This window comes from Mytilus edulis, unplaced genomic scaffold, assembly GCF_963676685.1.
Source record: "Mytilus edulis unplaced genomic scaffold, xbMytEdul2.2 SCAFFOLD_2354, whole genome shotgun sequence".
Lineage (NCBI taxonomy): Eukaryota > Metazoa > Mollusca > Bivalvia > Mytilida > Mytilidae > Mytilus > Mytilus edulis.
Genome location: NW_027267372.1, coordinates 2615 through 14405, shown reverse-complemented (window position 1 = coordinate 14405; position 11791 = coordinate 2615). Strand labels below are relative to the sequence as shown.

General features: G+C 33.7%; 2 long non-coding RNA genes across 2 annotated transcripts; both read left to right on the top strand.

The window, feature by feature from the left end:
• The first annotated feature begins 54 nt into the window (after nt 1–54).
• On the top strand, nt 55–7112 carry LOC139505222 (uncharacterized). The gene is made up of 7 exons (XR_011659614.1): nt 55–595; nt 1336–1404; nt 2167–2789; nt 3530–3598; nt 4361–4983; nt 5724–5792; nt 6555–7112. It is a non-coding gene; the product is annotated as an uncharacterized lncRNA (long non-coding RNA).
• Nucleotides 7113–8415: 1303 nt separating this feature from the next.
• LOC139505221 (uncharacterized) lies at nt 8416–11073 on the top strand. Its single transcript, XR_011659613.1, has 3 exons — nt 8416–8944; nt 9685–9753; nt 10516–11073. It is a non-coding gene; the product is annotated as an uncharacterized lncRNA (long non-coding RNA).
• Nucleotides 11074–11791: the final 718 nt, after the last annotated feature.

Here is an 11791-nt window from a genome sequence, read left to right as displayed (position 1 = left end):
AGAATGTCATACCGATGAAGATCACCTAAAAATATTTGGAAAAATCAGAACTATGGATTTCAATATGGGACAATACCCCTAATGCGCCTTGAAATGAGGAACACAAAAGTCACGTGTAAACAAAAAATCTCTGTGTAGTGATATTTGACACATTTCTATGATAAACAAATGACTGAGCTGAACCATTAGTGTTAATTTAGAAAGTAGGGGAACACAGAATAAATGTGTAAAAACCATGGAGCTATTAAATGTGTTCAAAGTATTAAAATTTCAAAGAACTTATTGTGTTAAAAATGGGATTTTTTACCATGAGGAGCCACATCGCAAAAGGATTCTCGGGGTTTGCTAAATTACGGAAAAATGAATCACACTTCGTACCCCGAAAATTTAACCACATATGTAAAAATGTCTCAGCTTCGAAACAAGCCATCATACATATACAAGTTTACGATATGGGCTGAGCAACAGAAGAAAACGTTACCATTACGGCCTATGGAGAAACAATTGCGCATATTGCCCCATCTTCTAAGACAAGATCCAGAGATATCTTAAGATAATTTCACCTTGTACACCACAGAAAATTGTGAAAATGATGGTTAGTAGTTTTTTATTTATACCTAGTTATCATAAATGATTTAAGATAAATATTATTGATAAAGAACAGCAAAAATTCAATGCGATTTTCGCTTTTAAAATCGTTACTGGCACGGGGCTGAACACTTTTTTTAGGCACAATCATAACTTTGTTTACCCCGAGAGATCCGAAAGGAATTGTTTATTCAATTGAAAAAGGCAGGAAAACTTACATGTAATATGAATTAATTGTAAGTAAACATGACACAATATAGTCTTTGTTATGTAATTATCACTCTGGTCTGCAGGAATAGCTGATAATCAAGGGAGATAACACACTTCACACGAGTAAAGTGAGATACATCATCACATGCTTTTATACAATGATTTGACCCTGGTCAGTAGATATCATATGCAAATAAACAGAAAAAAACCTTGTACATGTATTAAGAAAATCATGTATTACTATTGTTAATGCACACGAGCAAACACAAGATATTGTCATTTCTCAGTGAAAAAGGGGGAGGGCCAACCCTCTTGAAAACAATATTGCTATTCAACTACATGTATTAAGCTAGTTAGCTACTACCCATTGCTTCTAATATAAACAGTTTAAATGAAGGTGGCTAAGCCACAAGGGAGAGGCATTTTTCTTTCTTTGTGATAAAACTTTCAAGAATTAGATTTTTCTCTCTCGATAATACTTATGTACTTAAATTAAATGATAACACAGCCTGAGTAAAAATTTTTGTCTTATTTCAGTTCCAGACATATCATTACTATTAAACATGAGATGGCAAACTAAAGGTTTTAAAAAGTCCTGAATAACTGGTAAGCATTTTGATTTATTAGGTAAGCTCTAAATTATTTATTTATGGTATTTGTGCAAATGAAATTACAGTCGGTATGTTATAAATATGCTTATATGAAAACTGTTGCTATGGTCTTGCTATTAAAGGAAAAGGCTTGGTTACTGATCTTTTCGACTCAACATTTCGAGTTAAATCTTGCGGCAACTGATTCTCATGTAACACTGCAAACTCTATTTAGCACTATTTTGATCTGTCGTTATTTAATGACGCCATAATACGTGTGATGTCACAATGTTTCCTATAATACCTTATGTGGATTTCTCACTGAGAAAGGGTTTTCACTAAAATACATGTAAAAAGCTTTTTTTTCTCAAATAGAATTATGTGAATGGACAAGTTTTGAAAATTTGCACTTCATTGCACTCTAATTACATAATAAGAATGACTTTCCCAGTAGTTTTGAGGGGTTTTCATAGTATTATATACCAGATGTCTACTAGTAAGAATAGTTATTTTGGTGGGTTTTTTTTATAAAATCTACATTAATGCATAATTTCTCTGTCAAAATGCACTTTAAGACACAGGAAAATGTTATGGAATGCTTTAACAGGGTCTGTATATTGTAATTTAAGGTTATCATCAGAAATTTTGTCCTTGTTTTGACTAGTAAAGGTATACTGGAAGAAATTAATTATACATACACGTTGTATTAAAAATCAATGAATATAGCGATAAAAGTGTCATTGCCATATAGTGCTGAAACGACTTTATTTTTTTTCAGAAATGGACAAAAATACACAGATTTATTCAGAATGTCATACCGATGAAGATCACCTAAAAATATTTGGAAAAATCAGAACTATGGATTTCAATATGGGACAATACCCCTAATGCGCCTTGAAATGAGGAACACAAAAGTCACGTGTAAACAAAAAATCTCTGTGTAGTGATATTTGACACATTTCTATGATAAACAAATGACTGAGCTGAACCATTAGTGTTAATTTAGAAAGTAGGGGAACACAGAATAAATGTGTAAAAACCATGGAGCTATTAAATGTGTTCAAAGTATTAAAATTTCAAAGAACTTATTGTGTTAAAAATGGGATTTTTTACCATGAGGAGCCACATCGCAAAAGGATTCTCGGGGTTTGCTAAATTACGGAAAAATGAATCACACTTCGTACCCCGAAAATTTAACCACATATGTAAAAATGTCTCAGCTTCGAAACAAGCCATCATACATATACAAGTTTACGATATGGGCTGAGCAACAGAAGAAAACGTTACCATTACGGCCTATGGAGAAACAATTGCGCATATTGCCCCATCTTCTAAGACAAGATCCAGAGATATCTTAAGATAATTTCACCTTGTACACCACAGAAAATTGTGAAAATGATGGTTAGTAGTTTTTTATTTATACCTAGTTATCATAAATGATTTAAGATAAATATTATTGATAAAGAACAGCAAAAATTCAATGCGATTTTCGCTTTTAAAATCGTTACTGGCACGGGGCTGAACACTTTTTTTAGGCACAATCATAACTTTGTTTACCCCGAGAGATCCGAAAGGAATTGTTTATTCAATTGAAAAAGGCAGGAAAACTTACATGTAATATGAATTAATTGTAAGTAAACATGACACAATATAGTCTTTGTTATGTAATTATCACTCTGGTCTGCAGGAATAGCTGATAATCAAGGGAGATAACACACTTCACACGAGTAAAGTGAGATACATCATCACATGCTTTTATACAATGATTTGACCCTGGTCAGTAGATATCATATGCAAATAAACAGAAAAAAACCTTGTACATGTATTAAGAAAATCATGTATTACTATTGTTAATGCACACGAGCAAACACAAGATATTGTCATTTCTCAGTGAAAAAGGGGGAGGGCCAACCCTCTTGAAAACAATATTGCTATTCAACTACATGTATTAAGCTAGTTAGCTACTACCCATTGCTTCTAATATAAACAGTTTAAATGAAGGTGGCTAAGCCACAAGGGAGAGGCATTTTTCTTTCTTTGTGATAAAACTTTCAAGAATTAGATTTTTCTCTCTCGATAATACTTATGTACTTAAATTAAATGATAACACAGCCTGAGTAAAATTTTTTGTCTTATTTCAGTTCCAGACATATCATTACTATTAAACATGAGATGGCAAACTAAAGGTTTTAAAAAGTCCTGAATAACTGGTAAGCATTTTGATTTATTAGGTAAGCTCTAAATTATTTATTTATGGTATTTGTGCAAATGAAATTACAGTCGGTATGTTATAAATATGCTTATATGAAAACTGTTGCTATGGTCTTGCTATTAAAGGAAAAGGCTTGGTTACTGATCTTTTCGACTCAACATTTCGAGTTAAATCTTGCGGCAACTGATTCTCATGTAACACTGCAAACTCTATTTAGCACTATTTTGATCTGTCGTTATTTAATGACGCCATAATACGTGTGATGTCACAATGTTTCCTATAATACCTTATGTGGATTTCTCACTGAGAAAGGGTTTTCACTAAAATACATGTAAAAAGCTTTTTTTTCTCAAATAGAATTATGTGAATGGACAAGTTTTGAAAATTTGCACTTCATTGCACTCTAATTACATAATAAGAATGACTTTCCCAGTAGTTTTGAGGGGTTTTCATAGTATTATATACCAGATGTCTACTAGTAAGAATAGTTATTTTGGTGGGTTTTTTTTATAAAATCTACATTAATGCATAATTTCTCTGTCAAAATGCACTTTAAGACACAGGAAAATGTTATGGAATGCTTTAACAGGGTCTGTATATTGTAATTTAAGGTTATCATCAGAAATTTTGTCCTTGTTTTGACTAGTAAAGGTATACTGGAAGAAATTAATTATACATACACGTTGTATTAAAAATCAATGAATATAGCGATAAAAGTGTCATTGCCATATAGTGCTGAAACGACTTTATTTTTTTTCAGAAATGGACAAAAATACACAGATTTATTCAGAATGTCATACCGATGAAGATCACCTAAAAATATTTGGAAAAATCAGAACTATGGATTTCAATATGGGACAATACCCCTAATGCGCCTTGAAATGAGGAACACAAAAGTCACGTGTAAACAAAAAATCTCTGTGTAGTGATATTTGACACATTTCTATGATAAACAAATGACTGAGCTGAACCATTAGTGTTAATTTAGAAAGTAGGGGAACACAGAATAAATGTGTAAAAACCATGGAGCTATTAAATGTGTTCAAAGTATTAAAATTTCAAAGAACTTATTGTGTTAAAAATGGGATTTTTTACCATGAGGAGCCACATCGCAAAAGGATTCTCGGGGTTTGCTAAATTACGGAAAAATGAATCACACTTCGTACCCCGAAAATTTAACCACATATGTAAAAATGTCTCAGCTTCGAAACAAGCCATCATACATATACAAGTTTACGATATGGGCTGAGCAACAGAAGAAAACGTTACCATTACGGCCTATGGAGAAACAATTGCGCATATTGCCCCATCTTCTAAGACAAGATCCAGAGATATCTTAAGATAATTTCACCTTGTACACCACAGAAAATTGTGAAAATGATGGTTAGTAGTTTTTTATTTATACCTAGTTATCATAAATGATTTAAGATAAATATTATTGATAAAGAACAGCAAAAATTCAATGCGATTTTCGCTTTTAAAATCGTTACTGGCACGGGGCTGAACACTTTTTTTAGGCACAATCATAACTTTGTTTACCCCGAGAGATCCGAAAGGAATTGTTTATTCAATTGAAAAAGGCAGGAAAACTTACATGTAATATGAATTAATTGTAAGTAAACATGACACAATATAGTCTTTGTTATGTAATTATCACTCTGGTCTGCAGGAATAGCTGATAATCAAGGGAGATAACACACTTCACACGAGTAAAGTGAGATACATCATCACATGCTTTTATACAATGATTTGACCCTGGTCAGTAGATATCATATGCAAATAAACAGAAAAAAACCTTGTACATGTATTAAGAAAATCATGTATTACTATTGTTAATGCACACGAGCAAACACAAGATATTGTCATTTCTCAGTGAAAAAGGGGGAGGGCCAACCCTCTTGAAAACAATATTGCTATTCAACTACATGTATTAAGCTAGTTAGCTACTACCCATTGCTTCTAATATAAACAGTTTAAATGAAGGTGGCTAAGCCACAAGGGAGAGGCATTTTTCTTTCTTTGTGATAAAACTTTCAAGAATTAGATTTTTCTCTCTCGATAATACTTATGTACTTAAATTAAATGATAACACAGCCTGAGTAAAAATTTTTGTCTTATTTCAGTTCCAGACATATCATTACTATTAAACATGAGATGGCAAACTAAAGGTTTTAAAAAGTCCTGAATAACTGGTAAGCATTTTGATTTATTAGGTAAGCTCTAAATTATTTATTTATGGTATTTGTGCAAATGAAATTACAGTCGGTATGTTATAAATATGCTTATATGAAAACTGTTGCTATGGTCTTGCTATTAAAGGAAAAGGCTTGGTTACTGATCTTTTCGACTCAACATTTCGAGTTAAATCTTGCGGCAACTGATTCTCATGTAACACTGCAAACTCTATTTAGCACTATTTTGATCTGTCGTTATTTAATGACGCCATAATACGTGTGATGTCACAATGTTTCCTATAATACCTTATGTGGATTTCTCACTGAGAAAGGGTTTTCACTAAAATACATGTAAAAAGCTTTTTTTTCTCAAATAGAATTATGTGAATGGACAAGTTTTGAAAATTTGCACTTCATTGCACTCTAATTACATAATAAGAATGACTTTCCCAGTAGTTTTGAGGGGTTTTCATAGTATTATATACCAGATGTCTACTAGTAAGAATAGTTATTTTGGTGGGTTTTTTTTATAAAATCTACATTAATGCATAATTTCTCTGTCAAAATGCACTTTAAGACACAGGAAAATGTTATGGAATGCTTTAACAGGGTCTGTATATTGTAATTTAAGGTTATCATCAGAAATTTTGTCCTTGTTTTGACTAGTAAAGGTATACTGGAAGAAATTAATTATACATACACGTTGTATTAAAAATCAATGAATATAGCGATAAAAGTGTCATTGCCATATAGTGCTGAAACGACTTTATTTTTTTTCAGAAATGGACAAAAATACACAGATTTATTCAGAATGTCATACCGATGAAGATCACCTAAAAATATTTGGAAAAATCAGAACTATGGATTTCAATATGGGACAATACCCCTAATGCGCCTTGAAATGAGGAACACAAAAGTCACGTGTAAACAAAAAATCTCTGTGTAGTGATATTTGACACATTTCTATGATAAACAAATGACTGAGCTGAACCATTAGTGTTAATTTAGAAAGTAGGGGAACACAGAATAAATGTGTAAAAACCATGGAGCTATTAAATGTGTTCAAAGTATTAAAATTTCAAAGAACTTATTGTGTTAAAAATGGGATTTTTTACCATGAGGAGCCACATCGCAAAAGGATTCTCGGGGTTTGCTAAATTACGGAAAAATGAATCACACTTCGTACCCCGAAAATTTAACCACATATGTAAAAATGTCTCAGCTTCGAAACAAGCCATCATACATATACAAGTTTACGATATGGGCTGAGCAACAGAAGAAAACGTTACCATTACGGCCTATGGAGAAACAATTGCGCATATTGCCCCATATAGGATATACCTGTAATTAGGGGATTCAAGGGTTGAAAACTCGATCGTAACGTCATGGGGGAAGCATTTTTTCTTCTAATCGGCCGTTTTTAACATTCGGGCGCTCCAATACCCCTTAAATCGGATCTGTGCACTATATTCACTATATAGGTTTTGTTCCCCCTTCTATTACCTTTCCTAGGATATATAGGATATACCTGTAATTAGGGGATTCAAGGGTTGAAAACTCGATCGTAACGTCATGGGGGAAGCATTTTTTCTTCTAATCGGCCGTTTTTAACATTCGGGCGCTCCAATACCCCTTAAATCGGATCTGTGCACTATATTCACTATATAGGTTTTGTTCCCCCTTCTATTACCTTTCCTAGGATATATAGGATATACCTGTAATTAGGGGATTCAAGGGTTGAAAACTCGATCGTAACGTCATGGGGGAAGCATTTTTTCTTCTAATCGGCCGTTTTTAACATTCGGGCGCTCCAATACCCCTTAAATCGGATCTGTGCACTATATTCACTATATAGGTTTTGTTCCCCCTTCTATTACCTTTCCTAGGATATATAGGATATACCTGTAATTAGGGGATTCAAGGGTTGAAAACTCGATCGTAACGTCATGGGGGAAGCATTTTTTCTTCTAATCGGCCGTTTTTAACATTCGGGCGCTCCAATACCCCTTAAATCGGATCTGTGCACTATATTCACTATATAGGTTTTGTTCCCCCTTCTATTACCTTTCCTAGGATATATAGGATATACCTGTAATTAGGGGATTCAAGGGTTGAAAACTCGATCGTAACGTCATGGGGGAAGCATTTTTTCTTCTAATCGGCCGTTTTTAACATTCGGGCGCTCCAATACCCCTTAAATCGGATCTGTGCACTATATTCACTATATAGGTTTTGTTCCCCCTTCTATTACCTTTCCTAGGATATATAGGATATACCTGTAATTAGGGGATTCAAGGGTTGAAAACTCGATCGTAACGTCATGGGGGAAGCATTTTTTCTTCTAATCGGCCGTTTTTAACATTCGGGCGCTCCAATACCCCTTAAATCGGATCTGTGCACTATATTCACTATATAGGTTTTGTTCCCCCTTCTATTACCTTTCCTAGGATATATAGGATATACCTGTAATTAGGGGATTCAAGGGTTCAAAACTCGATCGTAACGTCATGGGGGAAGCATTTTTTCTTCTAATCGGCCGTTTTTAACATTCGGGCGCTCCAATACCCCTTAAATCGGATCTGTGCACTATATTAACTATATAGGTTTTGTTCCCCCTTCTATTACCTTTCCTAGGATATATGGGACAATACCCCTAATGCGCCTTGAAATGAGGAACACAAAAGTCACGTGTAAACAAAAAATCTCTGTGTAGTGATATTTGACACATTTCTATGATAAACAAATGACTGAGCTGAACCATTAGTGTTAATTTAGAAAGTAGGGGAACACAGAATAAATGTGTAAAAACCATGGAGCTATTAAATGTGTTCAAAGTATTAAAATTTCAAAGAACTTATTGTGTTAAAAATGGGATTTTTTACCATGAGGAGCCACATCGCAAAAGGATTCTCGGGGTTTGCTAAATTACGGAAAAATGAATCACACTTCGTACCCCGAAAATTTAACCACATATGTAAAAATGTCTCAGCTTCGAAACAAGCCATCATACATATACAAGTTTACGATATGGGCTGAGCAACAGAAGAAAACGTTACCATTACGGCCTATGGAGAAACAATTGCGCATATTGCCCCATCTTCTAAGACAAGATCCAGAGATATCTTAAGATAATTTCACCTTGTACACCACAGAAAATTGTGAAAATGATGGTTAGTAGTTTTTTATTTATACCTAGTTATCATAAATGATTTAAGATAAATATTATTGATAAAGAACAGCAAAAATTCAATGCGATTTTCGCTTTTAAAATCGTTACTGGCACGGGGCTGAACACTTTTTTTAGGCACAATCATAACTTTGTTTACCCCGAGAGATCCGAAAGGAATTGTTTATTCAATTGAAAAAGGCAGGAAAACTTACATGTAATATGAATTAATTGTAAGTAAACATGACACAATATAGTCTTTGTTATGTAATTATCACTCTGGTCTGCAGGAATAGCTGATAATCAAGGGAGATAACACACTTCACACGAGTAAAGTGAGATACATCATCACATGCTTTTATACAATGATTTGACCCTGGTCAGTAGATATCATATGCAAATAAACAGAAAAAAACCTTGTACATGTATTAAGAAAATCATGTATTACTATTGTTAATGCACACGAGCAAACACAAGATATTGTCATTTCTCAGTGAAAAAGGGGGAGGGCCAACCCTCTTGAAAACAATATTGCTATTCAACTACATGTATTAAGCTAGTTAGCTACTACCCATTGCTTCTAATATAAACAGTTTAAATGAAGGTGGCTAAGCCACAAGGGAGAGGCATTTTTCTTTCTTTGTGATAAAACTTTCAAGAATTAGATTTTTCTCTCTCGATAATACTTATGTACTTAAATTAAATGATAACACAGCCTGAGTAAAAATTTTTGTCTTATTTCAGTTCCAGACATATCATTACTATTAAACATGAGATGGCAAACTAAAGGTTTTAAAAAGTCCTGAATAACTGGTAAGCATTTTGATTTATTAGGTAAGCTCTAAATTATTTATTTATGGTATTTGGGCAAATGAAATTACAGTCGGTATGTTATAAATATGCTTATATGAAAACTGTTGCTATGGTCTTGCTATTAAAGGAAAAGGCTTGGTTACTGATCTTTTCGACTCAACATTTCGAGTTAAATCTTGCGGCAACTGATTTTCATGTAACACTGCAAACTCTATTTAGCACTATTTTGATCTGTCGTTATTTAATGACGCCATAATACGTGTGATGTCACAATGTTTCCTATAATACCTTATGTGGATTTCTCACTGAGAAAGGGTTTTCACTAAAATACATGTAAAAAGCTTTTTTTTCTCAAATAGAATTATGTGAATGGACAAGTTTTGAAAATTTGCACTTCATTGCACTCTAATTACATAATAAGAATGACTTTCCCAGTAGTTTTGAGGGGTTTTCATAGTATTATATACCAGATGTCTACTAGTAAGAATAGTTATTTTGGTGGTTTTTTTTTATAAAATCTACATTAATGCATAATTTCTCTGTCAAAATGCACTTTAAGACACAGGAAAATGTTATGGAATGCTTTAACAGGGTCTGTATATTGTAATTTAAGGTTATCATCAGAAATTTTGTCCTTGTTTTGACTAGTAAAGGTATACTGGAAGAAATTAATTATACATACACGTTGTATTAAAAATCAATGAATATAGCGATAAAAGTGTCATTGCCATATAGTGCTGAAACGACTTTATTTTTTTTCAGAAATGGACAAAAATACACAGATTTATTCAGAATGTCATACCGATGAAGATCACCTAAAAATATTTGGAAAAATCAGAACTATGGATTTCAATATGGGACAATACCCCTAATGCGCCTTGAAATGAGGAACACAAAAGTCACGTGTAAACAAAAAATCTCTGTGTAGTGATATTTGACACATTTCTATGATAAACAAATGACTGAGCTGAACCATTAGTGTTAATTTAGAAAGTAGGGGAACACAGAATAAATGTGTAAAAACCATGGAGCTATTAAATGTGTTCAAAGTATTAAAATTTCAAAGAACTTATTGTGTTAAAAATGGGATTTTTTACCATGAGGAGCCACATCGCAAAAGGATTCTCGGGGTTTGCTAAATTACGGAAAAATGAATCACACTTCGTACCCCGAAAATTTAACCACATATGTAAAAATGTCTCAGCTTCGAAACAAGCCATCATACATATACAAGTTTACGATATGGGCTGAGCAACAGAAGAAAACGTTACCATTACGGCCTATGGAGAAACAATTGCGCATATTGCCCCATATAGGATATACCTGTAATTAGGGATTCAAGGGTTGAAAACTCGATCGTAACGTCATGGGGGAAGCATTTTTTCTTCTAATCGGCCGTTTTTAACATTCGGGCGCTCCAATACCCCTTAAATCGGATCTGTGCACTATATTCACTATATAGGTTTTGTTCCCCCTTCTATTACCTTTCCTAGGATATATAGGATATACCTGTAATTAGGGGATTCAAGGGTTGAAAACTCGATCGTAACGTCATGGGGGAAGCATTTTTTCTTCTAATCGGCCGTTTTTAACATTCGGGCGCTCCAATACCCCTTAAATCGGATCTGTGCACTATATTCACTATATAGGTTTTGTTCCCCCTTCTATTACCTTTCCTAGGATACATAGGATATACCTGTAATTAGGGGATTCAAGGGTTGAAAACTCGATCGTAACGTCATGGGGGAAGCATTTTTTCTTCTAATCGGCCGTTTTTAACATTCGGGCGCTCCAATACCCCTTAAATCGGATCTGTGCACTATATTCACTATATAGGTTTTGTTCCCCCTTCTATTACCTTTCCTAGGATATATAGGATATACCTGTAATTAGGGGATTCAAGGGTTGAAAACTCGATCGTAACGTCATGGGGGAAGCATTTTTTCTTCTAATCGGCCGTTTTTAACATTCGGGCGCTCCAATACCCCTTAAATCGGATCTGTGCACTATATTCACTATATAGGTTTTGTTCCCCCTT